Source organism: Pinus tabuliformis, chromosome 3_2 (assembly GCF_031772625.1).
Source record: "Pinus tabuliformis cultivar Carrire ecotype Pingquan chromosome 3_2, CPIR1, whole genome shotgun sequence".
NCBI classification, from domain to species: domain Eukaryota; kingdom Viridiplantae; phylum Streptophyta; class Pinopsida; order Pinales; family Pinaceae; genus Pinus; species Pinus tabuliformis.
Window position 1 is genome coordinate 1,279,403,705 of NC_142302.1, and position 6,504 is coordinate 1,279,410,208.

The window sequence follows — 6,504 nt, forward strand, 5'->3', positions numbered from 1 at the left end:
TTTTTTCAGCCCCATTTTGCATCTTGTTTTATGTCTTTTCTTACATCTTTTTTTTTTTTTCCTTTTTTGCACCCAAGTTTGCATCCCAAATTTACACCATTATTTGCATCATCATTTGGCATATTAATTTGTAACGTTTTTTGCTTCTTTTTAACACTCAACTTTGCATCTTATTTTACATCTAGTTGTTGTCTTTTTTTGCATCTAATTTGGTGCCCATTTATGTGTCCTTGTTTTTGCCCAATTTGATATCCTTTTGTATGCCATGTTTTGTTCCCTTCTTTGTGTCAACTATTGCACAATTTTTCACTTCTAATTTAAAACACTTTGTATGTCAATTGTTTGCATTTTGTATTAATTCCTAGTTTAACATCCAATTTTACTTTCAATTTTGCATCCATGGTTACATCCGCATTTGACTTCTTATATAGAGTATATTTTTCTTTACATATATGACCCCCTTTATAGATTCATAGTGAAATATATGATAGTTTCTAAATATCATTAAAGCAGATATCACAATTCAAAATCATTTGTAAAGAAATTTAAGAGAAATTGACAACATCCATCCAAAAAAATAACAATGTGTCATTAACAATTTTCAAAACATGTATAAAATAGCAACATAATACTAATAAAATCAGTATTATTTTTAATCAAAACAACTAAAATTCAAATATGATTAACAAATCAAAATATTTCATGAATATCGTTATTCTACGATAAATTAACAACATACATAAATCAAACTCATTGTATGATTACAAAATCAAAATGTCTCATTGATATAGGGTAAATTCACAACACCCATCTAAACATAACAATGTCATTCTACACAATAATTTCTTCATAAAAAACAATGCATGTGCATGCCTAGCTACCACCACCAAGATCATCCTCATGATCATCTTGACCATCCTCATTACTCTGATCCACATCATCACCAACACTGCAACTATCATCATCATCTCCTCCTTCACCACCATCATCCTCATCCTCATCCTCATCATCTCTTGATATATGTTGAACATAATTTGGATCATCGTCTTGGCAATCATTACCTATAGCATTCTGACAAAAAAAATCAATATTACATGTTAGTATTAATTACATAACACAACGCATGTTTTTGTTATACAATGTTAACCATAAAATGAGGTAAGATATAATATCTAATAGTACTAAAAAATAAAATGAAAATATGGTTTAAAAGTATATTGGAAATCCAACTAAGATTACATACCATAGAGTCCATCCAAACAACAAATTCAACCCATCTCTTTTGTTGCAGCACCTCCTTTTCCAAATGATTTGGAGGTCTTCCATATTTTAGTTCCTATCAATCAGTAAATAGGGAGAAATTAGATAACAATGACTTTCTTCTAGTACAAAATTTATTAAAAAAATATCACATGTTTAATATACTTACAAAGGTTGTTATCAGTGCTTTTAAACCTTTCTGGCCACTACGATGAGTAACTTTTGTCTTGGTTAACCTCACCTTGGATGCCTTGTCCTTAAACATAAACCAATTCAATTTATTTTCACACAAATACATGTCTAAGATACTTATAAGTATTAATACATTCTAAATAATGTTAAATGAAAAATTCAATACCTGAATGCTCTCATTGCCGGCTTTTCTTTGTGCATCCAACTTCTCATATGATTTTACAAGTTCTTTCCATACTTTAAAAGGTATGTCAATAGGTCTTTGTTTCAGTCTTTGATCTTGAGGCATTTTTTTAATTTTTCTTGTTTGGTTGCAACGAAACCTCTTACAATTGAGCGACATTTGCAATTTTATCTTCTTAACCGACCAACCGGTACCAAATTCATTCTCTATGTCTTGTACCACCATCTTTTTTAGGTGAAGTGGAATCTTGGAGAATGTGAGGTGAAGATGATCTCTAAATCGTTGAAGGCAAGAGTCCTTTAGCCTATTTAAGAATTGTTTTCCTACTTCTGTCCTTCTTATCTCCCCTGAGACAGCGTCATACTCTATCTTGGTACCTAAACTACCAATAGATGATGCATAAGCTGAGGATGAACAAGAATTTGCAGTCCCAGGAGTTGCCACCACAGAAGATGTTTCAACACAATGTTCTTCATTATTGGTGTTTGATGTCAATAACACTTTTTTTGATTTTTTTCTTGATCCAAGAGAGGATGGGGAACTAATGGATTCTCCTAAAGCTTGTTGATTACCTGGACCTAGTTGATTAGCTTCAGGGGATTTTGTCTTAAGAAAATGCATTAGGGATTCAGCATCCAAAGATTGAAGTTTTTTGAGTCCTTCTATCCCAAAAACATCTTCAAGCAAGGACTCCGTTATCGGATTCTTTCCCTGTCAAATTTCAATGATTTACCACAAAGTATAATTATAAAATTATAATTCTAACTTCAAACCTTAAACAAAAAATAAAACATATTATATTATGCAATTATTCTATAAAAACAAAGTAAGCTTACCTTTTCCGATCCACTTGCACCTCCTTCTCCACTTGCCATATCCTCAAAGTAGAAGAGATCGATAGAAAAGGATGTTCTCCCTTAAAAAACAAAGGATTGAAGGTGAATAATCTCAAAATGGCTCTCTAGGGTGGAATTTGCAAACAACTTAGTTAAAAATCCAAGGGACAATTTCTATTTTGACAATTTCTTCCTTTCTTGGAATCAGATTCTCCAGTGCTAAATGATAAAATGGTTCAGCTCTTATGATGTCATGTATATAAAAGACCTCATGCCATTGTTCCCCCCTTCCTGTTTTTTCCTAAAAAAACATTACCCTTTTTACATAATTACAAAATATAAAAAGCAGCGGATTTTTACATACTTACATAATACAAATAGCAGATTTTTAGCAATTAGAAATTAGATTTACCAAATTTCCAAATGTTTTTTATCTAATTACAGAACATAAACAACAGCAGATTTTTACATAATTACATAATACAAACAGCAGCAGATTTTTACCAATTAGAAATTTCTAATTGGTAAAAATCTGCTGCTGTTTGTATTATGTAATTATGTAAAAATCTACTGCTGTTTATGTTCTGTAATTAGATAAAAAAACATTTCAAAATTTGGTAAATCTAATTTCTAATTGCTAAAAATCTGCTGCTTTTATTACATAATACAAACAGCAGTAGTTTTTATCTGCTAAAAATTTGGAAGATGAAGATCTTATTCAATTTCTGTATTTAGTTTCATGTGGCAAGAACAAGATTCTTCTAAAGGAACCTAGCACTGCAACAATATCTACAAGTGATAATTTTGAATTCAATCCTCCCTTTTCGCACAAGTTGAAAAATATTAAGATTCCACTTACAGATATGAATGCAAATGAGAGGAACAGAGTGATCGAAAATGTAAAAGAAGACAGACATTTCTAAAAAGATTCAAGAATAGTTCTCATCATGAAGGCTAGAAAAATCTTACCTCAGCAACAACTATTGAGCGAGTGTGTTGAACAGCTCCAAAGCACATTCAAGCCCGAACTTAAAGCAATAAAATCCAAAATTTAGGACTTGATCTCAAAGGAGTACCTGGAACGTGACAATGAAAACAGTGATTTATTGAGATATATAGCCTAATATTGCTGATTGAGATGCAAGTTGAAAACAAATCTGTAATGCAACTTATGGTTAATTTTGTTTTATTTTAGAGAAATAAAACATATCACAGATTGGATTTTCCATGTGAGTTCGATTGACTAACATAGAAATACTCTGTTTTGCGATAGAGGATAGAAATACATAAACTAACCGTGGCAATTCATTGCCAAAATTGTCAACTCCCCCTGATTCAGTCACTAATGGAGACTGCAGAGCATTTTCAAATGGTGTGCCAGTAACAACCTTATCATTATCTTATGTAAGCTCACGATTTGTCAATGGCGTACTACATTTTGGTCCAAATAATGTGTACAAGCAAGGAGATATATCATGGCCCTCAGTATGTCCAAGAGTCTTCAGTGGTGTGTCGAAGGATTCCATCCTCTGTTCCAGTGTAGGTGATGACATATTTTGTGAAACACATTGTTTACTTATCTCTTGAAAGGAAAAAATGAAAAAATGTCACACATACAGTGCACCAACTGTGTACTATGTTCCTTAAGATGAATCTGATAAAGAAGATGGAAAAATATGAAGTTCATACATAATTTAGCTTACCTTTTCAGAATCCATCGCTGTTGTTTCATTTTCTTTCTGTAGATTCTATAACTTCCATAAACTAAGTTGTCCCACCAACCCAGCACAACTCTCCTTTAATGAACTGTGCATAGCCTCATCACTTCCTATGGATTGCCTTGGCCTGTAAACAGAAATGGTATCTATGGTTTTCTTTGTGCTTCCATTAAGTTTTCAATTCATCGGCCTTCTGGAAGGTGTAGCATAGAATGACTCTGGAAGTTGTCCTTGTAAGTCCAATTGCAAAGTTTGCAATCTATTGCTCAAAGTCGGTATTCTGTCTACAATGAAAGCCATAATGAAATTTCCATATGTGATCTGTATGTTTCTACACTCAACATCTGCATTGCACTCCTTATAAACCATCTCATAAAACCATTGTATCAATGCATACTAAGCTCACCAGAAATCTTTCTAATAATGACCATAGCTCCCGTAGGGATGGTATCGCCATAATGCATGCCACAGCAGTAACACACTAAAGCCTACTAAAAGAGAAAGCTTGGATTGTGGTGTGACTCCCTAGCATATGTGATAAATGTACCAACAGTACATTTCCCATTTCTCATTGGGTGACTCAATTGTATTTCCAATCAGTATATTTTTGGATATTTTTATTGGTAGCTTTTTGGGATGTTATAAAGATGAGCGAGGCCAAACAATTAATTTAACTGTTATCATTCCAATTAAAATATCATCTAAATTTACAATTGAATTAGATTCTGCTACCATCATTAAAACTAAAATATTACCTAAATCTACAATTGAATTAACCTCAGCAATAAATTTACAGGACACAAACGGGCCCTCTTCACGTGCAATCCACAGTTTTCAATCAATTGTTGATGCACTAGTCAACAGTGCAAATCTAGAGCAGGTTGTAATCGTGATATTGCCAAAATCATACATAATTCATTCTTGCATCTGGCCAGTGTGCAAGACACTGCACCATCCAATGAAACCACTGGTGTACAGTACAGTGACCGAGCGGCTGTGGATAAACATTTCAATGTGACCACAGACATGGTCAAAACTAATCCAAGCTTTTCAAAGGTGTGTTGCTTTGACAATTAGAGGTACTAATCTTCTATGCGGTTCAATGGCTAAGACCTAACCAAGTTTCCTACTAACGAAATGCCATTCTGCCCTGAAAATGTCACTGGGTACTTCACCAAGCTCAGACCATGGATAACTAAATACATATTAATATTAATAGGTTTAATATAATGTAATACACCATTATTATATACAACATAAGTCAACTAACTTCGAGATGTTCTTAAAAATATATAAAATCATAATTTATAATAATTAAATAAATATAAGGTTGGTGTTAAAAGTGTTTATATTATTTTTTGTTTGTTAGTTTTAGTAGCTTTGATAACTGTACAATTCTAACCAGTGTTTTTCAGACTGGTTATGATTTGAAACCCTGCTTCGTCTGAAACCCCAAGTGTAGAAGATAGTTTTGGTTTTGAAATGCTAATAGTATTGACAGTGGATGTCAACAATATCACTGACTGCCAGAACAATCTGCCCATGCATATGCTCTTCCTTGATTATGATATTGAAGATAGGCAAAGGAAATTATACCAATGAGATACATCTATGCTTCAGAGAATGAAGATCAATGGATACTCCTGGACTTATTATGGAGACTGAAGACACAGCAAAAGTATGAAATTCCTTAGAAGTGAAGTCAGATGATCTTTGGTATCATAGAGATTTGTTCCTTTCACTTCTTCATAGGCACCTTACTAGCTAGTGCCAGTGAGAAGTATCAGTGAGTTCTGAGGGAGCAACATATCTTTTCTTACTATGCCAACTATATGCCCTAGACTTGAATCTAAACGGCGAATTGTCAACAATGGTGTCTTGTCACTTAGTTTTGATTTTCAAATGCTAATAGTATAGACAGTGGATGTCAACAATATCACTGACTGCCAGAACAATCTGCCCATGCATATGCTCTTCCTTGATTATGATATTGAAGATAGGCAAAGGAAATTATACCAATGAGATAGATCTATGCTTCAGAGAATGAAGATCAGTGGATACTCCTGGACTTATTATGGAGATTGAAGACACAGCAAAAGTATGACATTCCTTAGAAGTGAAGTCAGATGATCTTTGGTATCATAGAGATTTGTTCCTTTCACTTCTTCATAGGCACCTTACTAGCTAGTGCCAGTGAGAAGTATCAGTGAGTTCTGAGGGAGCAACATATCTTTTCTTACTATGCCAACTATATGCCCTAGACTTGAATCTTAACAGCGAATTGTCAACAATGGTGTCTTGTCACTTAAAAAAA

General features: G+C 33.3%; 2 long non-coding RNA genes across 2 annotated transcripts; both read right to left on the bottom strand.

The window, feature by feature from the left end:
- Positions 1–704: 704 nt before the first annotated feature.
- On the bottom strand, positions 705–1,498 carry LOC149185413 (uncharacterized). The gene is made up of 3 exons (XR_016257840.1): positions 1,430–1,498; positions 1,244–1,336; positions 705–1,071 (listed from the first exon to the last, which is right to left on the bottom strand). It is a non-coding gene; the product is annotated as an uncharacterized LOC149185413 (long non-coding RNA).
- Positions 1,499–2,004: 506 nt separating this feature from the next.
- On the bottom strand, positions 2,005–3,550 carry LOC149185414 (uncharacterized). Its single transcript, XR_016257841.1, has 3 exons — positions 3,442–3,550; positions 2,473–2,552; positions 2,005–2,347 (listed from the first exon to the last, which is right to left on the bottom strand). It is a non-coding gene; the product is annotated as an uncharacterized LOC149185414 (long non-coding RNA).
- Between the last annotated feature and the right edge of the window lie 2,954 nt (positions 3,551–6,504).